Below are 26003 nucleotides of genomic sequence, written 5' to 3'. Positions count from 1 at the left end.
TGGTTTATGTCACAAGTGTACAAGCATACATTTGTATCTGCCATGAAGTGCAACACTATTGGCTGAAAAGCTTTATTACCATCTGAGGCTCCAAAGGCCAAGAGGAAGACTGACCCAAAATTCTAATCAGCAGAAAAATATCTGTCTCATTCAAGGCAAGAGAGTTAAAAGCTAATTCAACAGAAATACCCTGTATTTGTAATTATTATTAAATATATAGACCAAAATATTAGTGAAGCATATTTTGCAAAGAGACCTATGCATAGGAAATGAAAAATGTTTATATTTAGAAGTTTCTCTAAAAGATTTTTGTTTTGGAAAACACATCTTTTTAAAAAGAAATATGGCATATAAACACACACATACATACACTCAGCACACATCTGCATGTGTATACTTCCCAAAGCCTTAAGATGTCTGTCTGAAAGATGTCAATTCTTTCAGTGACTTAAAGTTTCTTCAAGGCAGAAAACTATGGAAGATACAGTGTAGCTGAACATCTGTCTTGTCATGTAGGCAGATATTAGGATTAAATTAACTAGAAATGAATAGAATGATATATGACAGGGTGCAGATGTCCCAGCCACAGTGTGATAATTTCATTGCAAAACTATGTAATGAATTCCATACATTACAGAAACACAAATACACCACTTTAGGTAATTGTGATGAAAAGGTATAATATGGAATGGGTAAACAGATGGTGTACCCAAAGGCATTTTTCACTTACTGTTGCTCTTTAGTCATTTTGAAATTACTATATTTGGTTTACTGTATGTCTATTATTACATCCTTTCTTTTTATTTTTTTTTCTCTTCTGAATCTGGATTGCATGAGAAGCATTAAGGACCATTTTGCATGTCTGCTCCTGATAGATTGGTTAGCTCCTATTTTCTTTTGTAAACCATACATTGCTATGCTGCATCTAAAGCTGACATTTCCGTGACTTCAGAACAAATTGGGTTTATTCTAGAAGCCTTTTGGCTTTACGTAGTTACTAAATTGGCACATGCTGCATCTGTGCTACTTGAATTAGCTGAGCTGTTCATATTTTACCACAGATTATTGGCAAATTTTCCTTTATTATTTGCAAATGGGTACTTTGGATAGCATGTGAGACTCAGTTGAGGCCTATCCATTTCTAATAGGCACATTAAAACATGATTATATGAGGATGTATTTTATGATATGATTATTTGACCATCCCGGAAAATAAAACACCTTTTTATATCTGGCAACAGGTGAGGGCTGTAAATAGTCAAATATACAACGTGGCTTTCCATCACTGGTCTCCTTTGGAGCATGTAGTCAGCACCTGCCCTCATTACTGTCCAAAACTAAACTGCAGGGAGAGCAGTAACTGACAGGCTACATGTAGGAACTCAGTATCAGCTCACTTCACCACTTTGTGCCTGTGCTCCTAAATCCTGCCTGAGTCCTTGGAGGCTGGACTGATGCCCACTGAAAAATATAAAATTTTAGTTCTGCTGTTAGCTGCAGGTTATTTGGCTGATGTCTCATCAACCTAGAAAGTAACAGCAAAACATTTTCAAATGCTGTTGAGATTAGGAAAAGGAATTCAAAACAAAGTATTATTTTTTTCACTGTTACCCTCTTAATTCATATTTTAATATCAAATCAATAATATCTCCAGCATTGGTGTTCATTTGCAATAAACAGTTTCTGAGTTTATTACTCGCTTAAGCTTCAATTCAGTGTTTAATCACCCACAGAAAATATTTATTGCCTTGTATTCTCCAATTCCATTAATGTTACTTTTTAATTATTAACCATATCTCTCATTTTACATGAGAGATGTAAAGAAAAAAAGAAAGAAAAAGAAATTAAAGAAAAAAAATATTAATTGAAGCAAAATATAGAAGTGTTGTCACCTGATTTTATTTCTTTTCTAAAGCAAATCTGTGACTAAATATGGCAATATTTTTATTACTTCCAGTACAAACATACACAAATATTCCACATGTTTCAGTACTTTCTGCAGTGGTTGATTTTATTGCTGGTTTTAATCACTTGAATTCAACTTATATAGTGGTTTGGTGAAGATGCTAGTACCAAGTTCAAGTTCCAGTACATTAAAATGTTAACACAATGGTTGCTTAATTTTGACTTAGCATGTCCTTGTTTCAGTTTCAATGTTACTATTTTCTATTTCTTAAGCTTTCAAATGAAGTTAATCTATTTAGAGGCATATGTTTTTAAATATGGAGCTAGCACAGTTTGTTTTCTCATGATGAAAGCATATTTTGAATAATAATTTTTTTTCCAAACAGATGCCCAGTTTATCTCACTTAAATCAACTGCTTCTGACTGGACCAGTTCCTGGATGAGTTAATTGAGCATGGCTGAACCCAAAATGCTGGACTAATGAAAGAAATAGGAAGAGGTGATGACTATGAGGATTCTCATCTTTCAGTAAAGGTATTGAGTTGTTTACTTATATTCTCACAACAGAAGGAATGCAACAAACTCAGCCCACTGGAAATAATTCAGGATAATCTCACTCTATTACTTTCAGAGAAATTGAGTCTGCTCACTCTACCCTGGTGAACCAACATCTCAGGGAAACAAGAAGGTTATAGCTAATTCATGCAGTACAAAATAAGAGACAGAAGGAAAAGCCAAGTGAAAGCTGTATGTCTTTAGTTTTTAATTTATATTAGTATTCTGCCATTAACGTATTAACTTCTCAATAGCTATATTCAGCACAGGAAATCCACGTATTGGCAATGCTGTGTGTTAGCACAAGGGAAATGCCCTGCTGTCTTGCACACAGCTGTTCATTCATGTTCGCTTTTCAGACTTTGAACTAATAGTTGGGAGAATGCTGATGTTGTGTTTGACTTTTTTTTTTTTTTTTTTTTTTTTCCCTGCTTCTCCTGTGGAATCTTCTTCTGAGAAATGCATACTAAAAGAAGATCTGATTCTTGGATAGCTTAGCTATAAAAGAGGGTAACTTTCTATTCTCAATGCTTTGAATATACACATCTATCACTTTCTGTGATATTGTTCATAGGCAGACAGCTCATGGGACCACGCATAGAAATCTGTCATCATTGCAGTCTTTGTATATTAAAAATAAAAAAATAATAAAAAAAATATAAAAAATGGCCTCTAGAGCTGATGGTTGGAAAGGACTTTTTATGAGTCAGGAACTGTATTGTGGATGTTTTGATTGATTACTAATTTTGTATATGTGTATAAATGTACTACTTTTGAGTTCTGCCTTAGTGTAATTAAGATGATATTAATTGATGCAGTTCTTTCAGTGACCATTTGTTCAGTTGTTACTTAAGTCTTTCATGCCTAGTTTGCACATTTAAATTTGGTCTTAATTTGAAGTAAGCAAAAAGTGTTCCTTGCTCCAGACCTTTCTCTAGATTACCAGTCACAGTTGTGGACAGGTATCCACCTGGAAACCAATAATCTCAGTTGAAATGAACTGGTGTCAATACCAATGTGCCAATAGTGATGCAAGTATAATTAATTTGTACAGCAGCAGGGAAGAATTTAATTCCTCTCTCTGATGCAATAACCAGGTAAAGACTTCTGCAGCTGTTCTGATGCCTGTAAACAAAAGGGGATGATGACAAACCTCTATGTCAATTAATAGGCACAAGCACATCTAGAATGTAACCGGATTTTGGTCTCCTGATGGTCAGCACTGTTATCAGCGAGATGGTATCTAATGTTCTTCTCTCCCACCCCTCCTCCCCTGCCCCCAGTAGAAAACCAGCCATAGGCACCATGCATGTTTTTCAGTGAAAATGTTGAGGAGACAAGTGGGGTTTTCCCCCACAAATTTCAGTATTGATCAAATAACACCATATAATAAAACTGTTCCATATAGGCTGAGTGTTAATCCTTAAATCCCTATGTATTTTGTAGGATCACCAAGCTCAGCATGATGATTTCTGTCATTAATGTTATATATGAGCATAAATCAGAGCAACTGACTTGTGCCATCATCCCCATATGGCCTTACCTGGCTCATCTTTACAGTGGGAACAGGCATTAATATCTCAGTCAGAAGCTGTGAGACAAAAGCCCTATTTTCACTGTGACTGATATGTTACCTCACTATTCAGTAGGATTTGTGGGTGCTCAGTAGTGCTAAAGCTATGCTGATGACTGTTTAATATGCTGTTAAATCCATGGATACACACTTAGACCTTTTTCAACAATGCAGCAGAGCAAATTTTTATCTCAATAACTTTATTGCAGCAAATTTTGTAGTCATGCTGTGTGTCCTTCTGAAAAAATCATAGTAGTAGTATATAGACATTTAAACTTTATTTTTTGAAGCCTTGATTTATTTATTATGCAAGTGAGATATCCTTCATGAATTTTAATCTAAAAACAGGGTTTACAAAATACCACTGCATCTGCAGTCATCAATAAGGCTTGTTAGAAAATGCAAGGCTAAGAAAAGAGCAAATATTGAAAATTTGTAAGCTCTGTTGAGGTTGTGTCTCACCTGAGACATTATTGAATCCAATGTATTTCATGTTTGAAAAAATAAAAAGTTACAACCATGGTCGTTATTTTAATACAGACGAGGGGGACCTCAAAGGGAAATAATGGCTTCAATGTTTTCCGGTAAGTGCATTTTGTGTGAGAGCATATTTTGGACACTACGTCTGTGAGTGTGTATTTTCGACACTATTGTGTGTGTGTGCGAGTCCCCGACACTATGTGTATAAGTTTGTGGTTTGGACACTATGAGTGTAATTGTGTGTTTTGGACACTATGTGTGTGAGTGCGTGTTTTGGACACTATGTGTGTGAGTGTGTGTTTTGGAAACTATGAGTGTGTGTGTGTGTTTTGGACACTATGAGTGTGAATGCATGTTTTCGATACTATGTGTGTGAGTGCGTGTTATGGACTATGTTTGTGAGTGTGTATTTTCGACACTATGTGTGTGAGTGTGTTTCCCTGACACTATGTGTGTGAGCATGTGTTTTGGACACTATATGTGAGTGCGTGCTTTGGACACTATGAGTGTGAGTGCGTGTCCCTGACACTATGTGTGTGAGTGTGTGTTTTGGACACTATTAGTGTGAGTCCGTGTCCCTGACACTATGTGTGCGAGTGCGTGCTTTGGACACCATGAGTGTGAGTCTATGTCTCTGACACTATGTGTGTGAGTGTGTGTTTTGGACACTATGAGTGTGAGTCCGTGTCCCTGACACTATGAGTGTGTGTTTCAGACACTATGCGTGTGAGTGTGTGTTTTGGACACTATGTGTGTGTGTGTTTTGGACACTATGAGTGTGAGTCCGTGTCCCTGACACTATGAGTGTGTGTTTCGGACACTATGCGTGTGAGTGTGTGTTTTGGACACTATGTGTGTGTGTGTTTTGGACACTATGAGTGTGAGTCCGTGTCCCTGACACTATGTGTGCGAGTGTGTGCTTTGGACACCATGAGTGTGAGTCTATGTCTCTGACACTATGTGTGTGAGTGTGTGTTTTGGACACCATGAGTGTGAGTCCGTGTCCCTGACACTATGTGAGCGTGTGTTTTGGACACTATGAGTGTGAGTGCGTGTTTTGGACACTATGAGTGTGAGTCCGTGTCCTTGACACTGTGTGCGAGTGCGTGCTTTGGACACCATGAGTGTGAGTCTCTGTTTGGGGCACTATGAGTGTGAGTGCGTGTCCCTGACACTATGTGTGTGAGTGTGTGTTTTGGACACTGTGAGTGTGAGTCCATGTCTCTGACACTATGTGTATGAGTGTGTGTTTTGGACACTATGAGTGTGAGTCTGCGTTTGGGGCACTATGAGTGTGAGTGCGTGTCCCTGACACTATGTGTGTGAGTGTGTGTTTTGGACACTATGTGTGTGAGTGTGTCTTTTGGACACTATGTGTGTGAGTGTGTCTTTTGGACACCATGAGTGTGAGTCCATGTCTCTGACACTATGTGTGTGAGTGTGTGTTTTGGACACTATGAGTGTGAGTCCGTGTCCCTGACACTATGTGTGTGAGTGTGTGTTTTGGACACTATGAGTGTGAGTCCGTGTCCCTGACACTATGTGTGTGAGTGTGTGTTTTGGACACTATGAGTGTGAGTCCGTGTCCCTGACACTATGTGTGCGAGTGCGTGCTTTGGACACTATGAGTGTGAGTGCGTGTCCCTGACACTATGTGTGTGAGTGTGTCTTTTGGACACTATGAGTGTGAGTGTGTGTTTTGGATACTATGAGTGTGAGTCCGTGTCCCTGACACTATGTGTGTGAGTGTGTGTTTTGGACACTATGTGTGTGAGTGCGTGTTTTGGACACTATGAGTGTGAGTCCGTGTCGCTGACACTATGTGTGTGAGTGTGTCTTTTGGACAGCATGAGTGTGTGTGCGGAGTGTGTCTTTTGGACACTATGAGTGTGAGTGTGTGTTTTGGACACTATGTGTGTGAGTGTGTCTTTTGGACACTATGAGTTTGAGTGTGTGTTTTAGACACTATGAGTGTGAGTCGGTGTCCCTCACACTATGTGTGTGAGTGTGTGTTTTGGACACTATGAGTGTGAGTGTGTGTTTGGGGCACTATGAGTGTGAGTGCGTGTCCCTGACACTATGTGTGTGAGTGTGTGTTTTCAACACTATGTGTGTGAGTGTGTGTTTTGGACACTATGAGTGTGAGTGTGTGTTTTGGACACTATGAGTGTGAGTGCGTTTTCCCTGACACTATGTGTGTGAGTGTGTCTTTTGGACACCATAAGTGTGAGTCCGTGTCCCTGAAACTATGTGTGTGAGTGCGTGTTTCAGACACTGTCTGTGTGAGTGTGTGTTTTGGACACTATGAGTGTGAGTCGGTGTCCCTGACACTATGTGTGTGAGTGTGTGTTTGGGGCACTATGAGTGTGAGTGCGTGTCCCTGACACTAGGTGTGTGAGTGTGTCTTTTGGACACTATGAGTGTGTGTGTTTTGGACACTATGTGTGTGAGTGTGTCTTTTGGACATCATAAGTGTGAGTCCGTGTCCCTGACACTATGTGTGTGAGTGCGTGTTTCGGACATTGTCTGTGTGAGTGTGTGTTTTGGACACTATGAGTGTGAGTCCGTGTCCCTGACACTATGTGGGTGAGTGTGTTTTGGACACTATGAGTGTGAGTCCGTGTCCCTGACACTATGTGTGTGAGTGTGTGTTTTGGACACTATGAGTGTGAGTCTGTGTTTGGGGCACTATGAGTGTGAGTGCATGTCCCTGACACTATGTGTGTGAGTGTGTCTTTTGGACACCATGAGTGTGAGTGCGTGTCCCTGACACTATGTGTGTGAGTGTGTCTTTTGGACACTATGAGTGTGAGTGTGTGTTTTGGACACTATGTGTGTGAGTGTGTCTTTTGGACACCATGAGTGTGAGTCTATGTCTCTGACACTATGTGTGTGAGTGTGTGTTTTGGGCACTATGTGTGTGAGTGTGTGTTTTGGACACTATGAGTGTGAGTCCGTGTCCCTGACACTATGTGTGTGAGTCTGTGTTTGGGGCACTATGAGTGTGAGTGTGTGTTTTGGACACTATGAGTGTGAGTCTGTGTTTGGGGCACTATGAGTGTGAGTGCGTGTCCCTGACACTATGTGTGTGAGTGTGTGTTTTGGACACCATGAGTGTGAGTCGGTGTCCCTGACACTATGTGTGTGAGTGTGTGTTTTGGACACTATGAGTGTGAGTGCGTGTCCCTGACACTATGTGTGTGAGTGTGTGTTTTGGACACTGTGAGTGTGAGTTTGTGTTTTGGACACTATGAGTGTGAGTCCGTGTCCCTGACACTATGTGTGTGAGTGTGTGTTTTGGACACTATGAGTGTGAGTCTCTGTTTGGGGCACTATGAGTGTGAGTGCGTGTCCCTGACACTATGTGTGTGAATGTGTGTTTTGGACACCATGAGTGTGAGTCCGTGTCCCTGACACTATGTGTGTGAGTGTGTCTTTTGGACACTATGTGTGTGAGTGTGTGTTTTGGGCACTACATTTGTGAGTCCGTGTCCCTGACACTATGTGTGTGAGTGTGTCTTTTGGACACTATGAGTGTGAGTGTGTGTTTTGGACACTATGTGTGTGAGTGTGTCTTTTGGACACCATGAGTGTGAGTGCGTGTCCCTGACACTATGTGTGTGAGTGTGTGTTTTCGACACTATGAGTGTGAGTCCGTGTCCCTGACACTATGTGTGTGAGTGCGTGTTTCGGACACTGTCTGTGTGAGTGTGTGTTTTGGACATTATGAGTGTGAGTCGGTGTCCCTGACACTATGTGTGTGAGTGTGTGTTTTCGACACTATGTGTGTGAGTGCGTGTCCCTGACACTAGGTGTGTGAGTGTGTGTTTTGGACACCATGAGTGTGAGTGCGTGTCCCTGACACTATGAGTGTGAGTGTGTCTTTTGGACACTATGTGTGTGAGTGTGTGTTTTGGACACTATGTGTGTGAGTGTGTCTTTTGGACACCATAAGTGTGAGTCCGTGTCCCTGACACTATGTGTGTGAGTGCGTGTTTCGGACACTGTCTGTGTGAGTGTGTGTTTTGGACACTATGAGTGTGAGTCGGTGTCCCTGACACTGTGTGAGTGTGTGTTTTGGACACTATGAGTGTGAGTCCGTGTCCCTGACACTATGTGTGTGAGTGTGTTTTGGACACTATGAGTGTGAGTCCGTGTCCCTGACACTGTGTGTGTTTTGGACACTGTCTGTGTGAGTGTGTGTTTTGGACACTATGAGTGTGAGTCTGTGTTTGGGGCACTATGAGTGTGAGTGCGTGTCCCTGACACTATGTGTGTGAGTGTGTTTTGGACACTATTAGTTTGAGTGTGTGTTTTGGACACTATGTGTGTGAGTGTGTCTTTTGGACACCATGAGTGTGAGTCTATGTCTCTGACACTATGTGTGTGAGTGTGTGTTTTGGACACTATGAGTGTGAGTGCGTGTCCCTGACACTATGTGTGTGAGTGTGTCTTTTGGACACCATAAGTGTGAGTCCGTGTCCCTGACACTATGTGTGTGAGTGCGTGTTTTGGACACTATGTGTGTGAGTCCGTGTCCGACACTATGTGTGTGAGTGTGTGTTTCGGACACTATGAGTGTGAGTCCGTGTCCCTGACACTATGTGTGTGAGTGTGTGTTTTGGACACTGTGAGTGTGAGTTTGTGTTTTGGACACTATGAGTGTGAGTCCGTGTCCCTGACACTATGTGTGTGAGTGTGTGTTTTGGACACTATGAGTGTGAGTCTCTGTTTGGGGCACTATGAGTGTGAGTGCGTGTCCCTGACACTATGTGTGTGAATGTGTGTTTTGGACACCATGAGTGTGAGTCCGTGTCCCTGACACTATGTGTGTGAGTGTGTCTTTTGGACACTATGTGTGTGAGTGTGTGTTTTGGACACTATGAGTGTGAGTGCGTTTTCCCTGACACTATGTGTGTGAGTGTGTCTTTTGGACACCATGAGTGTGAGTCCGTGTCCCTGACACTATGTGTGTGAGTGTGTGTTTTGGACACTATGAGTGTGAGTCCGTGTCCCTGACACTATGTGTGTGAGTGTGTGTTTTGGACACTATGAGTGTGAGTCTCTGTTTGGGGCACTATGAGTGTGAGTGCGTGTCCCTGACACTATGTGTGTGAGTGTGTCTTTTGGACACCATGAGTGTGAGTGCGTGTCCCTGACACTAGGTGTGTGAGTGTGTCTTTTGGACACTATGTGTGTGAGTGTGTGTTTTGGACACTATGAGTGTGAGTGCGTTTTCCCTGACACTATGTGTGTGAGTGTGTCTTTTGGACACCATGAGTGTGAGTCCGTGTCCCTGACACTATGTATGTGAGTGCGTGTTTCGGACACTGTCTGTGTGAGTGTGTGTTTTGGACACTATGAGTGTGAGTCCGTGTCCCTGACACTATGTGTGTGAGCATGTGTTTCGGACACTGAGTGTGAGTGTGTGTCCCTGACACTATGCGTGTGAGTCTGTGTTTTGGACACTATGAGTGTGAGTCCGTGTCCCTGACACTATGTGTGTGAGTGTGTGTTTTGGACACTATGAGTGTGTGTGTTTTGGACACTACATTTGTGAGTCCGTGTCCCTGACACTATGTGTGTGAGTGTGTCTTTTGGACACTATGAGTGTGAGTGTTTGTTTTGGACACTATGAGTGTGAGTCCGTGTCCCTGACACTATGAGTGTGAGTCCGTGTCCCTGACACTATGCGTGTGAGTGCGTGTTTTGGACACTATGAGTGTGTCTTTTGGACACTATGAGTGTGAGTGTGTGTTTTGGACACTATGAGTGTGAGTCCGTGTCCCTGACACTATGTGTGTGAGTGTGTGTTTTCGACACTATGTGTGTGAATGAGTGTCAGTGCAACTATGTGTGTGAGTGTGTGTTCTTTTGTGTGTGTGTGTCTTTTGGACACTATGAGTGTGAGTCCGTGTCCCTGACACTCTGAGTGTGAGTGTGTGTCATCTACACTATATGTGTGAGTGCATATTTTGGACACTATGTGTGTGAGTGTGTATTTTCGATACTATGTGTGTGAGTGCGTGTCCCCGGCACTATGAGTGTGAGTGTGTGTCCCCGGCACTATGAGTGTGAGTGCGTGTCCCCGGCACTATGAGTGTGAGTGCGTGTCCCCGGCACTACGAGTGTGAGTGCGTGTCCCCGGCACTATGAGTGTGAGTGCGTGTCCCCTAGGCTAACTCACACACTTTGAACATCATTAAAGTTGCATTCCTTAGAATCTGAATAATGTGCAAAGAAGCTGAGACCGACTCTGTTCTGGGTTTGGCTCCTTATAGGCCCATGAGTGTCAATAGATACATTTTATGCTACACAAACACAAAGTGGTGCAAATGCCACCGTTAAATGGGGCACCAAGAAACTTTTTAGCAGGGGAGAGAATCCTAGGAGCCTGTTGTTCATGCAGGCTTCAGTCAGCAGGTTTTTGTAAACAATCACATTGAAACAATCACAGTTCACATAAATTATAAAGATTTGATACCTACTCTTTTCCAAGTAAAATGACAATTTCTGACACAGCACCATAATCAAATATAACACTGAGATTTGTTGTTGTTCAAGGAATAGTAGCATCACTTTTAACAGAAAGGAGGTTATTATTTCCCCTGTGAACCACAGAATCCAGTGCAGGAAGAATTCTGAGGTCAATATTGTCGCTAAGAAAACTGAAGTAGTATCACTTTGTGCAGAATACAAGTGAGCTAAGTCTGAGGAGCCAGACTGCAAATATGCTTTATGTTATTAACTTAAACACAACGTGTGATAGACACAGGCCCTATATGCAGACCCCACTATTAAGTAACTAGAACAATGCAGCTACAATAATGATACAACAGTTGACAAAAGTATAATTTTTATATAAATGTGTGCATGTGTATAAAAAGAAATGTTCATAGCCTCTAGGCAGGCACACACACACACACACACACACACACACACACACACACACACACACACACACACACACAAACACTCCCTGTGTATGCAATATGTAAACACACCTGTCAGCACACAGTCACAATTAAACATAACTATTCTGTAAAAACTTCCAATAAGACATTTCACTACTTGCAAGTATATTTCTAGATACCCATACAGGATTTTATACTAATCATGACAACCTTACTGAAAGTTGTAGACAGACCTCTAGAATCTAGAATTTTCTCTCCTACCCCCATTAGAAATCTTTGCTCCCAGAAGAGCTGCCAAAGTATGAAACCAGCCTAAAGGAAGTTGTCCAGATGTGATCTTTAGATAGCCACATGCAGAGATCCTATAGTATGTTTCTTTAAAAAGAAAGAAAGAAACCATTTTAGATTATGCACTATGAGAAATCCCAGCACCTTTGGGACACTGCAGAATAAGAAAAATAAATAAATATCACAATAGAGTTCGTGTTTGGATGCTTGTCTTCACAGGGATTTGGTTTACTTTCTCAGTGTTTCCTGGTTGATATGTAGAAGAAGAACATCAGCAGTCCAGAAGCAGCAGTAGCTGCAGCAACAAAAAGGTCATGAAAAGTAAGTGCTATGTAAATAAAGGAAATAAAACAAAACAGATAATTTAAAACATAAAAGAAATAACCATAAATCAACATACTCAAGAAAGAAAATTTAAATGAAGGGCATCTTTATGACAAATCAAAGGGTCATCTAACAAAAAAAAAAAAGTCAAACCCATAAAGAAATAATAAACCAAATAGTAATTGGAAGAAACTGCAAATAATATTAAATAGAACTAACAGGAGCAACAGGTAGTTGCTTTATTTACACAAAAGACTGCGTAGAAGCAGTGACTTCTGGATTTCAACTAAAGATGGGAATGCTGTTGGACCACTGGCTTGTGAAACTGTAAAAAAGAGGGTTCAACCCATTTCAGTTTTAAACCAAACATGTTTGAAGTTTCTGACAGGCTGGATGCAAAGTTGATGCTTGTTTCCTCTGTTTCTCTGGTAGGCTACAGAATCAAAAAGAAAAAAATCATTCCCTTCCCCGAGAGTCAAAAGTGTTGCTTAAAACACCTCAGAACCTGACAACCAACTACATTTTTACACTCTTCTATTGTGAGCAGAAATCAGATTTCAAGTCTGGACACAAACTGATGCTCAGGGCTGTTGGAGTTCCCTTGCTTGTGCTGTGGAGTGAGCTCGGGGAGCGGCTTCTTGCTCAGCTGCCTTTAGGAGGCCTGTGGAGAACAGGATGGGACACAGGGTTCTAGGAGACAGCCCTGACATTGTAATAAAAACACCATGAAGTGTGGAGAGAGAAGAAAATGGTCAGCTAATAAGTGGCTAAGCAGGTAGCATTTCACTTCTAACTGGACACCAGCTCCTAAAGGAGGAACTCACAAGATCAAAGTAGCATTGCTGGTTTTATAGCTTCAACGAGAGAATGACACAGAAATAGCTGAGGCCAAAACTTGTGAAATAAGCTTAAATTAATAATAGGTCAAAAAATAATAGGGTGCTCTCCCAGCCACCTCCCGTGTGTGGTGGGCTGCAGGGCTGTGTTTTGTGGCTGGGTGAGGGACAGAAAGCTCAGCCTGCAGCACTGGTGAGATGCACCCTGCTGTACCATTTGTTACCAACTTCAAATGGCTGTACAACACCTTTGTGTATCACACTGATGTAAAAGAAATGAGCAAGAGACTCGTGGCTACAGTTGCAATGAGTTGTAGATTTGGAGCCATTTCCTGATGACAGAAATAGATTAATAAAGTAGCTGAACAGTACATGTTCATCAAGCCTACTAGAAACCTAACACCCTGCTTCAACAGTTTATTTTTTGGTGGTTTTTTTTTCAGTGTATTTGTTCTTAAATGGCCCCTAAACCCATGCTGTGCAGTAATTTATACAAATATTCACAGGCAACTCTGCACTCAGTATATATAATTTTATTGTTTTGACTTAAAAGTCACAAGACTGAAATAAAAATGCACGGGTGGCACTTTGCCATACTGCCCCTAGAGAACAAGAGGCTGTCAGCCTGAGCTCTGTGCCAACAGGTTGGTGTGTACTAGACTAAACTGAACAGCAATAAGTCTACACAGCAGAGCTTTGCTGAAAGATGTGATCACACCTCCTAATGTGACTCTATGGCTCTGTTACTTACAGCTAAATTACATTATTATGACTTCATTGTTGAATCCCAATTCTCCTAATTATAGCCTAGAGATCTATTATTTGATTTTGTAACACCAAGTGCTTCTTTTCTAAATCATGTAATCTCTTGTAGCTTATTAATGTCAGGTTTGTGCACACGCAGGGACTTGGTTGTTTGCCAGGCAGAATCAAATTTTCAAATTTTCACTGTGTTATGTTGCAGGGGTTTGCTTGTTACAATCTAATTATATTGGCACTGAAAGCAAATTTATATTATAAAGCACTTTAACTCTTTCACAGAAACATATTTGCATATGTAAGTGTCTTCCCATTGGTCTATTAGCTTTTTCATTGGTAAATTTTTATGGGATTGTGTGGAAAAGAATAATAATTCTGAAACTGTTAACTATTTATTGTCCTCTGAATATGTGAATGCTTTTATTTATAGTGATGCTGCTTGTAATAAATCCACAAGTTCAATGCAAGTAGGTGATACACATAAAACTGCCTCTAAGCTTCATGGTGACAAAACTGCAAAACTAGAAAATCACTGTTTTATTAAATAACATAAATTTTAAAATGCCATTTTAAATTGAGACACTGTTTTTTCAATATAAAAAGTGTCTGACAGGTGGTTTGGGTTCTATTTACTTAATTCCCAGAAATGCTAAGTATATTGGGTTACGAGTATTTTATAGTATGACCAAGCTTTAAAGTTGCAATAATATGCATGCTTTTAGCTTCTGGTCAATTCAGTGGAAGCTGAAGGGAGTCATGATCTTCTAGACTCGGAGAATGAGCAAGAATGAAATAAGGGACTACAGTTCTCACTGACTGGGTTTGGGCCATGAGTAGTTTTAAAACTCTTTTTAAACTACCTGGTTGTGTATCCCATTCTCAGGGCTGCCCCAGTCTGCTGTTCCCATAATGAAAGCCTGCTGTTTGACTTTATTTCTCTTTTGGTGCAGCTGTGAGTGGCTCCTGAAAGGACTGGCCTGCACCATCCAAGCTGCTGCCAGTCAAGAGGCTTCCACTTCTTTTGCATGAGGTCAAATAACTGTGTGGCTGCAGCGTAAGGCATACAACCAGTTTGGTGATTAATTTTTTTCATTTGCTCCTGTCCCCATTTTCCATCAGATCAAATTGATTTGGACTGATTTTCTCTGCAGTCACAGCTCAGTCCAATGCAAGAGAAAGGATGAGGTCTAAAGCTGGGGCAAATGGAGTGATGGGAGAGGAGGGCTACTGCTTTCAGCAAGAACTTGTGACTACACTGAACTACATAAAATATGAAACTGTACCCCAAACTGTACTTTAATTGCCATCCTCCTCCAGCAACTTTGAGAGATAAAAAGCAGCAAGCCTATAATGTGCAGGCTCCCTGTCCTACTCCCTACACTTGGCATATTGTTGGTTCTGCATTACAGTTAGATTTCTTCCATACAGAACAAAGTGTTTCTTAGAGGATAATTCTGCCTACTACATGTGATCTCTCTTCCTGCCATTCCATCTGTGGCTTCACCAGGACAGAGAAGAGGGGCCGAATGACCTTCCTCGACCTACTGGCCAGATTCTTCTTTATGCAACTTCATTGGCCTTCTTGGCAATAAGGGCACTCTGCTGGCTCATGGATAATTTACTATCAGGACTCCCAGATCCTTATTTTCAGAACTGCTTTCCAGCAGGTCCACCCCTAACCTATATCAGTGCTTGGGGTTCTTCCTCAAGAAATAGGGATGATGTATTTCTCAGAAGTCATTAATGAGTTCTCTATTACTCATTTATTGCTCCTTTATAAAGAGAACCCTACCCTCTATTTTCTTCTTCTCAGTGAATAATAAAGTGTAGCTTTCAATGCCTCTTAAAAACACAGCACTGGTGGGTTTCCCTGCTGAAGAAATGTGTAAACTCTACAGCCAGATTTAATAGATTGGTTTATATGTGGATCACCTTGCACTTCACATGAGTACTTTTACTATAGTCTCCAAGGACTATAATCTCCATCCCAAGTAGGTGTCCAGAATGAAAGATGCAGAAAAAACCTGCTTATTTTATATGGCAAGGTGTTTTTCTATATATTTTGATTCTGCAAAAACATCCAGGATCACTAGCAAAACTGGTACCAGTCAAGTGAATAAGAAAAAAAAGGAATTTCCATGAGAGAATAAACTACCGAAGAGAATACTGTTACCAAAACCCAGTAGAACAAATGGGCATAATAGCTATTAAAAAGCAAATGTTAAATTTACTACATTGCAGGAATTTTAACATCTTTGAGCTGATCCCTATAAAATACAGGGCTCTTATTAAAGTTCACCTGAAGTTGTTAAAATGAGAAGAGACCTGCAATTAGAATTGCAATGCAAGTAGCATAGAGATCTTTTGAGTGTCCCACACAGTAAGTTTATGCACAGACAGAGACACGTATTACTAAACAACATAAGCACTACAGGATTTGAAAGAGCAACTCTTGTATCTTCTGTGGTGTAGGTATGAGAGCTTTGACCAAGGAAAGCAATTGTCCATGATAAGCAATGAAAAGCAATTACACAGCAAATTACCCTTATGTAAGAGTGTTTAGTAAGAAATACTGATCTGTGGCCACTTAATGCAATTTGCAGCAAATCATTGATCAAATTTATGGCCACATCTGAGGATCTCTCTTCTTGTGCTGTTAAAGTAGCATATACAATATTTTTATAGTAGCTAGCTAACAAGTAGATGAGTTTTCAACCCAAGATAAACTCCAGAGCTTTGTTTTCTTCTGGTAGATTCATAGGATTATGATTAAATAATGGATTGTGCTATTTCTTGATTACACAGTTATGGAGCAATCACCTGAGATATTTACCTGTCCAGTTTACCCTCCTAATCCAGTCATACCATAATTGAGGATTTTAAAACAAATTCAGTGAAACTGCTGGAAAAATGCCATGACCATTTTCATTCTGAACTTTGTATCAACTTTACCAGCTGCTCACACACCAGTTTTCTTTTAATACAAATATTAATGAACTTGGCTTCTTCTGTGTTTTGTTTCAACACAGTTCATAGTTTGCATTGCAAAGTTTGTATGTATATTGTGGCCTAAGAACATATACTGATACACTTTATTTTTTGGAAGTAGCATAGGCAGATAATAAAATTTGCTGATGAAGCTGCGGATATTTGACAAGCTTTGGAATAGAACTAAAGTCTCCTAAGCCCTAGACCTCTGGTTTCATTGTTGCCTTTCTTATTATTTATAAATATGCACTGGATTTCTGTCCACTAGTGTTCAGTCTCAAAACTGTGCTGTTTCAGCTGGATTTAATGCATGTGCACTCATGTCTTTTTTTCTGGGGAACATATTTAATGCATAATCAATTATTAAGTAGGGGAGGTGTGAAGAAATTGAACCAAAAGGAGACACCCATACAAAACCAATTTTTCCTGGCTGCATGACTCATTAATGAACATTACTCAGAGCTCCTATTGTGCTGAGTGCCTTATAATGAAATATACTGGGTCAATGGCTGCAATGCTGTGGGTTTAAGTAAAACCACCACAGGTGTGTGCCTTAACGAGGTGTTAATGGGGAGACAGGTGCATGTAAATACGGAGCAGAAGGGCACAGGAATGGCCAGGAGAGAGGGCAAGTAAAGGTGACCACAAAGTACTCCAACAGCAGTTAGGGGTAAGAAGTAGTTGTGCCCTTTCCTTTGGTACTGGCAAGTTAGACCTGAAAGACCTCATCTATAGAAAAACATTATGTGTTGTTACCCTACACTGGAAGAGGCTGGCACTAGGAAAACGCCACAGATAAAGCTTGTTTCTTCACACATTTGGCTAAATGAGTTTTCCTAGGAAACACTGCACAGTTTTCTCCCAGACAGCAGGCTCCTGATTTGGTGCGTGTGGCTTGGGCACACAGGTGTGGATCAGCAGGTCACATGTCCACCTGCCTGGCATAGAAAATATTTGTATAATTCTCTTGCAGGAAAGAACAGATATTGATAGCCAAGAGCCCTAAACTGCTGGGTGAATAAGAACAGGAAAGGCTAAAACCTAGCAACCTCAAGTATCTAGCAACCTAAAAGTTATCTATTTTTAAAAATGTATTTATTTATAACTTTTCATGGTTGAAAATTAAAAGAGAAAATTAAAAAATTCCCATTAAATTACACTGCAAAAAACCTGGAAAAACAGTGCTCCTTGAGTCACCTAGAAAAAAAAAAAAAGATGCTAACCTCTGAAGATTGCTTGTTGCTCTCTAAGTCAGTCTTTTGAGTTGGTTTTGTGGGGTTGTTTTTTTTTTTCAGTTTGCAAGGCAAGCTGACAGGCACTTTGGACAACTTATCATGACACTGTGTGCCATAAATGTGATGCAGTGCTTCATAAATGTGACAAAGTAGTTCCAAAGCAACTGTTGACTTTTAAAGACATCCTACGTCTCTAAACGTAGGATATTTACTGTAAGTGCAATTTGTTGAGATTCTCAGCTAATTTGCTACTGGTGCATCTTTAACATGTTTGTGTTTTCTGAAGAAGTTCATAATTGTAAATGTCTATGAGATTACTGTGTTTTAAACTAGGCTTGACAGCACAATAGAATCCAATAAAAGAAAGCATCAGTTGTACAAGTGATGCTTGTACAGAAAGACAACTTGAATACAAATAAGATTAAAAAAATAATTGACAAAGAATCTGAAACATAGAAACTGCATGTGGATTTCTGTACAATATCCTGTCCACATCACCATCTCAGGAGTCAAACATAAGAATACTACTGTTATAATGAGTGGTTTTAATGAAAACTGAAGCATTTAGGACTTAAGATAAAATTAAGCTATGTCCCATCAGATTGATACACTAAATAACCTCTAAAAGATGACACCATAAAATCTTCATATCTACTTAAAACTCTTTCCCACTATAAGCTGCTGCTGCTACATAAAGATATTCTGTTTTGTCAAAACAAAATGAATACACTTCCAGCTTGATGATCATCTGTAAATTTGGTTTGCTTCTCAGCAGATTAAAAAAATGCCAGCTACATCCAACCTTATACTGGGAGAGATCAAGTGATCTTTCAAAATTTAAATCCAAACAACATAATGGCCTCAAAAGAAACTTCCCACTGTTATTGTCATGATATACCAGATGACCAAGAGGTAACACTATTATATGAAACTTTTTAATGTGAGAAAAAACTACATCAAAATGAAACTGCATGTGATTATAGAAATACATCACTATAGCTGACACCAAAAGCAACAAAATAGTCTCCTATTTCAGTATACCCAAAAGCCACTGTGTGTCTTCCAGGAATGGCCTAATACATGACATTACAAGGCTCAGTAAAAGCCTTGGAAGCTGGAAAGGGCATTTACACTGCATTACATTAATATGGCTTCAGGTATCATCACAGGAAGAATTTAGGAATAGCAAAACCTACCTCTTGGAGCACTATGGAAGGCTGCTCTACTTACCCAGTAAGTTATGTACCATCTTTCTGAGGGTAGGAAGGCTCTACAGAAGGACCTGGACAGGCTGGATGAATGGGCCAAGGCCAACTTTATGAGGTTCAAAAAGGCTCCGTGCTGGGTCCTGCACTTAAGTCACAACAACTCCAGGAAACACCACAGGCTTGGAGAAGAGTGGCTGGACTGACATGGAAGGTTTAAGTTAAAAACATTGTAGTACAAAAGGACTTATCAGTATCAAAACAAATAAAAGGTAGTAAGGGAGGGAAAAAGCTGATCTATAACAAATGAGAGAACAAAAGAAAGCATCCATTACTTAACATGAAAAAGAAAGAAAAGTAGGTGTCATAGAATAGACTAAAGTATTTTCTGCTCTTTTTAATTCATTCTTCATCAAAAAGGTTATCTTCAAAACCAAGATTTTTTTGTTTAATAGAGGGAGAAGTGTCGAGTCTGCAGTGGGAAGCCAGGTACAGTTCAGCCAGCAGAGCCTGATAGAAAATTCACCTTAAAGTTCTCTCAAAGTGAATCAAGGCAATTTCTAAACCAGAAATGATAATTTTCAAGAACAGGGAAAGGCTGGGGGAAGTCCCACAGGGATGGAGAATGCAAACACAGTAACTGTCTTTAAAAGAGGGGGAAAAAGCCCTTCAAGTAGGACTGGATATTAGAAAGACACCTGTCTCAAAAGTCAGGAAAATATAATGTGTCCTAAACTAAACACAATGAAATCATCATTCAGTTCTGAAAGCTTCACCTTGAATTTGTTGGATATACAGCAATTTTCTCTTGGTACATTTGCCTGTATTGGCACATTACTGTTTGCAAGAATGATGACCAGCAGAAATTTAGAAGGTTGAGATGTATTCCCTACGAAATGCAGGACTAAGGCTTCAGTTTGAAGACCTTGGTCCTGAGGGCAGATCTAGGAGTCTAGGATTACAGCAGGAGAAGATGCATGTCCTGTCACTGGGGGATCTGAAGCAGGCTGGCACATGACTAACTTCAAGTCTCAGATTGTTTTTATTTTTACTTATTTATTTTTCCCTGCCACAAGATACAAACTAGTATGTTTAGTTAGAAAAACATGTTTAATTGTACACTGCATAAACTCCCATTTAGAAAGAAAATGTTTTTCAAATAAAGTTCTTTAAATGTTTTGTGCAACATCTGGACTTTTTTTATATAACAGATCTGAAAGGCATTTAGAATCCCAGACTCCTTGTGGTTCTAACATCTTCATAAAGAGGCAGCATAGTAGAATGTGCTTGCTGCTGGGAACTGATGCTTCAGAATTAATAAGGAAGTGAAACATCTCCTACTGAGTAAAGGCTTGATCCTATACTGCCTAGGAGATTTGCCTGAGGGCCTTTCTGAAGAGGACTGTGAATTGTATGTAAGTTGAGGAAGAGTTATAAAAGATTGTTTTCTTCTCTTGTCTTCTAGCACAGGGGCTGACCACAGTCATTCTGGTATGGTCTGTGTCAGAATGCACATGCAACAGTTGGACTGGGACAGTGGTGACAGGAGTGGGTCAGAGCCATCCTCCTGCAGTCACCATCAAGACAGATGCAAAACAAAGAAGGCAAGAACCAATTCTAATATTTTTAATTGATACTGCAATTTTGGATGGACCAGGTCAACTAGAATATTATCTTGGGCTTTCACTGTATGCTTTTCTCTTGTTCTCCAAGGCGTAAAAACCACAGTTGCTTTGAAGAAAAATTAATTCTACTCCAGGGCTATAGAAGAATATAAATTCCAAGAGTTTTCAGGAATACCTAAAAAATTTAGGTGCCCACCTCCCAAAGAAGGCCAGTGGCAGACAGATGTTTAATTCTTGTAAACTCTTCTGCAAATCTCACCTGAAATCCGTTATGTTCAAGTAAGTGTTTTGTCTGATGAACTAAAGGACCAGAAATGACTCTTGCACAGTATGTTTCTTATAATTACTCACAATGGGAGACTGCACTCACAGCCAATTCTGGGAGGCATTTTTGAGTCTCTGATTTCCAACTTTCTTCACTTTCTCACCCTACGGTATGAACAGACTGCCTTGTATTGCTGACAATTTATGTTTTCTCTCTAACACCCACCTACGTAACATCTATGTTGAGCATTTACATTTACACTAATAGCCCCTGAGAATTAATTACCATAAGATCTGTTTCTTTACACTTCAACTGATGAATCAGTCATAGGTTAAAACAAGAGGTGGTATAAAGCCAGCATGTCTGCACTGTTTTTATTAAAACCCTTTTTACTTAAAAATACTCTGGATACATTTTTTTTTTCTGTCATGCATGTTCAATATTATTTTACCGGCCTTAAAATATGCTTTCAGAAATGGATTGCGCTAAGAAGCACTCAGGATTAACTGTGTTCATTATACACTGCAATACTGTGGTGTATCCTTATGCAACAGAATACAGTCTGTTTAGTTGGCACACCCTGGTGGCAGTAAGGATGATAGCAAGCTGGCGCCCGGCTCAGCCTGACTGCAGCCCTGAACTGATTTTACAAAGACGGAGCTATAAAAGGACAGACAAAATCTTCTGAGATCCCAAACACCTGTGATTACTTTACCCGCCCTGGGTAGAGCTATGCCCTTTGGAGACTTTGTCCCTCACACAGGGATTTGTGAACCCGGTGATGACTTTTCCCTCTTTCTAACAAGCTTTTAGTGATAAATCTCTACAAAGATGAGTCCTTTTTACTCTTTTCCAAATTCCTGCAGAAATTTGAACTGTCACTGGCACCTTCCATCCTGATTTGTCTTTCAAGTCCAAGCTGAAATGACAAAGTAATGGCTTAAAGAACCTTACTTAGGTTTCTAGAATAGATCTCAGATGGCCAAAGCTGCCCCAATAACTGTTTTACAAAAAAAACTTTTTAAAATGTTGTTTAAAAAATTTTGGGTTTAGCAATGCCTTCTCTTTCTTATTGCTGAGCAAAGTGACAGTTAACACTGCTTATTAAAAGATACGTTTATTTACCATCAGGTTCTTTGTCTTTCTGTGCTTTTCCACTATTCTTCAGACTGTGGCTGTGATGTTCTGAGAGGTCCAACACATCACACTATGGAAATAGTTGCAAAACAGTCTGCATGCAGAAATCTCAGGGACAACCTCTTGGGAATGAGTGCCTCTCCAGTGGCCTGTTCTCTGCTATATAGTTTCCTACAACAAAGGCAAGCCTCAGCCCAAGTTTTTGTCACTGAAATGGTACCTTTCCACAAGAAAATTTACAGATGCTTTTCACAGCCTCTGTTCAGAAAGTTTTGAGACGAACCTGGATATTCCCTGACAGTATGACCCTTTTGATCAAACACTGCCACTCTCATCTGTGATCATGTATGCACAATGGCAAGAGAGACACTGGGTGAGCAAAGATAGATGTCAAGAAATACTGGCAAAACGCTTCCTAAGCGCTGGCATAATTAGCAAGAAGTCATATGAAACAGCAATTTAAATGCCAATCTCAAAGCTCTTGAGATCTTCCTAATTCTGAAGTTCACAGTGAGGAATTTATAAAACTATCAAAGGAATCCCTTTTTTGGAGGAAATCCATTTCAATTTAATTAAACATCCTGAAAAATATATTTTGTAGAAGACAAATATTTTTAAAGTTAATGCAAGGCAACATTGATATATATAATTCCCATCTGAGAAGTATAAAAACCATATGACTGTAGTTCACAGCTACAGTCTCACAGCAATTTCCAAATTATAGCTCCTTTTTTTATAAGTGAAAATCTTTCTTTTCAAATCACTTGTCTCTTATACATTACTATCGGTACTAAAAAAAGAAAAAAGAAAGGTTTCGTGATCAACTTTTAGCCTCCATTTCATGTATATAAGCCTGGTAGACTGATGATATAGAGAAGACATATAAATCAAGTCTCCCTTTGCAATGCAAGCACAGTTAAAAAGAATTTTGGAAATATCTGAGTCACTGAAGTCAGTAACATCTTTGACTTACAGCACTTGTGGGGCACATCTGCTAAGAGAGAAGATTGCCTTTTTATATAAATGCTTTTTGGAGTGGAACCACAATGCAAATAACCCAAATAAGGAAGGGAGACAACCTAACATGAATGAATGTCTCACAGAGCCAAAAGTTTATGACAGGAGCCAGACTACAACTATAAACAGACCTTCAGGCAGCACCATGCACAACACTGAGACTGTGTAGGTGTGGCTCTTGGTTACTTAAAAAACCTGCAATGCACGGTGTCCTCTCAGCTTCCTGCCAACTTTCCCGTCTTGACAGAGTGTCCTGGGCAGCAGTACTGGGATTTTGCTTAGGGACTCATGGGAAAGGTACATCTTGGCAACTGTCATGCTCCATTAAGTGAATTCCATTTTACTCCTAAATCAGTCAGAACAGGGGAGTTGCTAGGCTCCCATACTGTCATTTAGCAAGATGTTATCCTTCTCTTTGCTGCTAAGTAGTACTATATTGCAGCTGCAAACACTCAAAGAAACCCCTATTGTACTTTTGCCTGTTAACTCGATTTTCAAGAAAAAAAACCTTTCAATATTTGTGTTTCCAGAATGAGCAAATCCTTATATACCTGCCTTTGTCTGATACTAATGACTGTCTTAATTAATTCCAGACAAATATCAACTATGTCTCCCTTGTAAGGATTCTGGCCTGCCCAAATGGCTGTTTTCTCTTACATTCCATGGGCATGGTCCAAAGTCCATAGATCCAATTGGACTCGGTCAAGTGTGCTTTGGCTTGGGTCCTGCATGCCCAGGTTATTTGGCATTCATTGTTAGTAAAATTAGATCTCTGCTGTGATTTTTGTACCCCATCTTCCCTCCATAAAATTATTCATTAACCTTTCTAATACTTATTTACAAGTATCTTTTCACCTTTTTCATATGGTATGCTGAATTAGATCACATTTACATTTTCTTAGAGATCACTCATGGCCATGGTTCAGTTGATGGCCTCCTGGTAACATGTTTAACTGGGGTAGCTTGACTGTGCATGTGACCCTTTACTTTTCACATTACTTTTACATTACTATGTAATTTGATCTTACCAAAATTTGTTTTGTTGCAATCATATATTTGCCTGTGGGTCTACTTTCCTTTGACTACAACACTCAAAAATGCCTCGGGTAAAAACAGTAGTCCTAAGAACCCCTAATTCCACAGTTTTTCATAAACTGCAGGAATTTTCACTTTGGTCAGCTCAGTTCTTCTTCACCATTTTGCTGGTACCCACACTTGAGATAACGCAGAGTGTTTCAAAAGAACAAACAAATGGGAAAACAACACTACATAAGTCTAAGTGCTGCTAATAGGAGTTCAAGAACGGTACAGAACAAATAGGGAAAATATCCTATATGTAAATCATTTGTGAAATCAAGTTAAAATTAATAACAAAATTGAGTTCCCTTTGTGGTTGATTTCCATTTAGCTGTACCCAACAATAAAATAGTTATCAAAGAAAGCTACCAATTACATTTTAATTCAAAACATTTCCAGAAAATAGTTCCCAAATCTCAATTGATATCTCTCCAACAACCTCCTAATTGCAGCAAGTTGGTGGTAAAGGAAAAAAAAATGCTTTAAATGAAAAAGATGTATTCCGTCTGCTGGAGCATACAGTATCCTTTTCTTAATTATTCCCAGAACTGCCACTATACATGAGCTTCCGCCTCAGATTATATATAGACAAACAGCTATGTATGCATTTGTCTGTGTGTCTGCCTGTGCACACGCATATGGATGTGTGCTGAGACAAAGAGACAGGAAATGTTATTGTTCCAAAATCTAAGGAATTTATCTAATGTTCTACCATTTTTTCATTATGTGTACAAGGGCAAAAAAAACCAAGAGGTCAAACATGGGAATTTCTTTTATTGTTTTACCAAGTGTGGTGCCTTCTTAAAGGATCTTTAACATAATCTGGAATTCAGAATCACCTATAATAAGATTCTCCAGAGCCTGCCTGATCTGAAAGCCTTATATATCTTCCAGTCTCCAAATACAGAATGAAATACATCATTTTTCCCAGGAACTGCAGAAGAAGTTCTTTCTCCACTTACCTGCGTAAGGTAGAGACAGATGATCCCGTGATTCTGCCCTCATCTGATGTGAGACTGTACTCTTCTGAATCCCCTCAGTCTAGTCTTTGTTTTCCTCTGTGCACAAATGAAACATACAGACAGCCCTCTGCATAGTCCTAAAAAAAAAAATGAAAAAGATGACATGGAGACACTGGAAGCCTGTTCTGCATATCAGGAATATGATCTACATGACTAGAGGTGGAAAAACTTTAAAATATCGTTTAGGATTTTTTCAACCAGAAACTTCCAAGCAGGTGATCACTGATGTCTTTGAGACCTGCAAAATAATCATTATGGTGTCTAAGAAGCACTGAAGATACTTGAGTGTCTTCCATACTGAAAAAGATTCTTCATTGCAGGTCAATAAGCAACAGACAGCTTCTTGCCTCTAGCTTTCTTGTTTAGAAACACTGTTACCTGCTATAAATGTTGAAGCCCTCTGAAATGGATTTTTAAATACTGCCTGCAGTTGAAGATATGGTTATCCTACACATTCCAGACTGCAGAGTACACTTCAATTGAGCCACCAGAGAAGATGCTTATGCAAAAGCAATTATGAGTTACAGGTTTTAAGAGGATGGTGCTGAGCATCCTTAGTAAGGAAGGACCAGATGTGGAAACTAGCATGCAAGGACCATTTATTATTTGACCTTGCTATAAAAGCAGGGCTTTTTTGCACAGTTCATGAAAACTTTCACATATAATCTCAGTTAAATCAGGCAATGTACCTCCTGACATTCCTCTCACACTGAACTTTTTGAATATAGTGCAACAGGTTCAATTTATATTCTTGGCAGCTACAGTTCCCTGGACATAGAGGTCTCATAGAGACTACTA

General features: G+C 39.7%; 2 long non-coding RNA genes across 3 annotated transcripts in view; one reads left to right on the top strand and one right to left on the bottom strand.

The window, feature by feature from the left end:
* Window positions 1-26003, top strand: part of LOC139804652 (uncharacterized) — a 116373-nt gene that overhangs the window by 81874 nt on the left and 8496 nt on the right. Inside the window, exon 4 of one of the 2 annotated variants that reach the window (XR_011729476.1) lies at window positions 2292-2439. This is a non-coding gene — a long non-coding RNA (uncharacterized lncRNA). Of the gene's footprint in view, window positions 1-2291; window positions 4544-26003 lie in introns of those variants that run through there. The other variant, XR_011729475.1, reaches the window with a different exon arrangement.
* Window positions 11497-26003, bottom strand: part of LOC139804653 (uncharacterized) — a 125497-nt gene continuing 110990 nt past the window's right edge. Inside the window, exons 4-6 of the long non-coding RNA XR_011729477.1 lie at window positions 25146-25282; window positions 19088-19264; window positions 11497-11802 (exon numbers count right to left, since the gene is read on the bottom strand). This is a non-coding gene — a long non-coding RNA (uncharacterized lncRNA). The remainder of the gene's footprint in view (window positions 11803-19087; window positions 19265-25145; window positions 25283-26003) is intronic.

This window comes from Heliangelus exortis, chromosome 18, assembly GCF_036169615.1.
Source record: "Heliangelus exortis chromosome 18, bHelExo1.hap1, whole genome shotgun sequence".
Taxonomy (NCBI): domain Eukaryota; kingdom Metazoa; phylum Chordata; class Aves; order Apodiformes; family Trochilidae; genus Heliangelus; species Heliangelus exortis.
The sequence above is the reverse complement of the archived record's forward strand: the minus strand, read 5'-3'. Positions and strand labels throughout refer to the sequence as shown.